Source organism: Octopus sinensis, linkage group LG11 (assembly GCF_006345805.1).
Source record: "Octopus sinensis linkage group LG11, ASM634580v1, whole genome shotgun sequence".
NCBI classification, from domain to species: domain Eukaryota; kingdom Metazoa; phylum Mollusca; class Cephalopoda; order Octopoda; family Octopodidae; genus Octopus; species Octopus sinensis.
In genome coordinates, this window is record NC_043007.1 from 75,676,642 (window position 1) to 75,677,710 (window position 1,069).

The 1,069-nt window shown below is 35.5% G+C and overlaps 1 protein-coding gene across 2 annotated transcripts in view; it reads right to left on the minus strand.

The window, feature by feature from the left end:
* LOC115217015 overlaps positions 1-425 on the minus strand; it is a 35,883-nt gene extending 35,458 nt beyond the window's left edge. The window contains exon 1 of one of the 2 annotated variants that reach the window (XM_029786541.2): positions 277-425. The gene's annotated coding sequence lies outside the window, so the exon portion shown is untranslated. The remainder of the gene's footprint in view (positions 1-276) is intronic. The other variant, XM_029786539.2, reaches the window with a different exon arrangement.
* Between the last annotated feature and the right edge of the window lie 644 nt (positions 426-1,069).

Consider the following 1,069-nt stretch of genomic DNA (forward strand, 5'->3'; position numbering starts at 1 on the left):
GAAGCTGTGCAGAAAGTCATGCTCGGTTGCATATGCAACGACCCATACAATGTACAATGGAAACACATTTAGACCGCCGTAACCATAAAAATATGTTGTATGACTTGTAAAATAAAAGGAAAAAAATTTTGAGGATGTACCAGTCTTCATATTCTTCATATTCATATTGCACACACACACACACACACACACACACACACACACACATATGCACATAAATTATCATCGCATTTACATTATATTTGTGTGTTACTAATAATTAATAAATCTTATTACCTGTATATAATTAGTGTGTAAAAGAGGTAGCTCCTCAATGATCGCAAGCTTCGCACTATTTGAGAAAATTTTAGTGTGACTCCAGTATTATCAATTACGTGGATAGAAATCAACAAATCAAATTGCTGCGTCAAATTAAAATCTTAAGTTGTCTATAGGGAAATGTTTGACAATCCTTATTCTTTTATCTATATTTTTAATACGTTCGTTAACATACTTCAATAGCAAACAACATATATTGAATCATTCCATTTGAAACATTGACGTCACAGAGGGTGCGCTATCCATCCATCCATCCAATTCTCTCTCTCTCTCTCTCTCTCTCTCTCTCTCTCTCTCTCTCTCTCTCTCTTTATCTATCTATCTATCTATCTTTCTATCTATCTATCTATCTATCTATCTTTCTATCTATCTATCTATCTATCTATCTATCTATCTATCTATCTATCTATCTATCTATCTATCTATCTATCTATCTATCTATCTATCTATCTATCTATCTATCTATCTGTGATATATATACATTTCTATAATGTCGACTTTCTGTGCAACACCTTATGGTTATTAGGTAATGTAACGCCTCGTATCCCCTTCTGTTCCTCTGGACGAAATACTGCTAAGCATTATGCTCAATGTTCTAACAATTCTACCTGCTCACCGCCTCTTATCATTACCATAACAGCCTCTGTTTCTGTGAGTTGGATGGTCTCGTACCTGAAGCGCTTAGGTATCCCGGTTCCAGCTGCCTTTTCCCTTAATTTTGGCATGTCCAGTTTCCCCAGCCCCACACTAA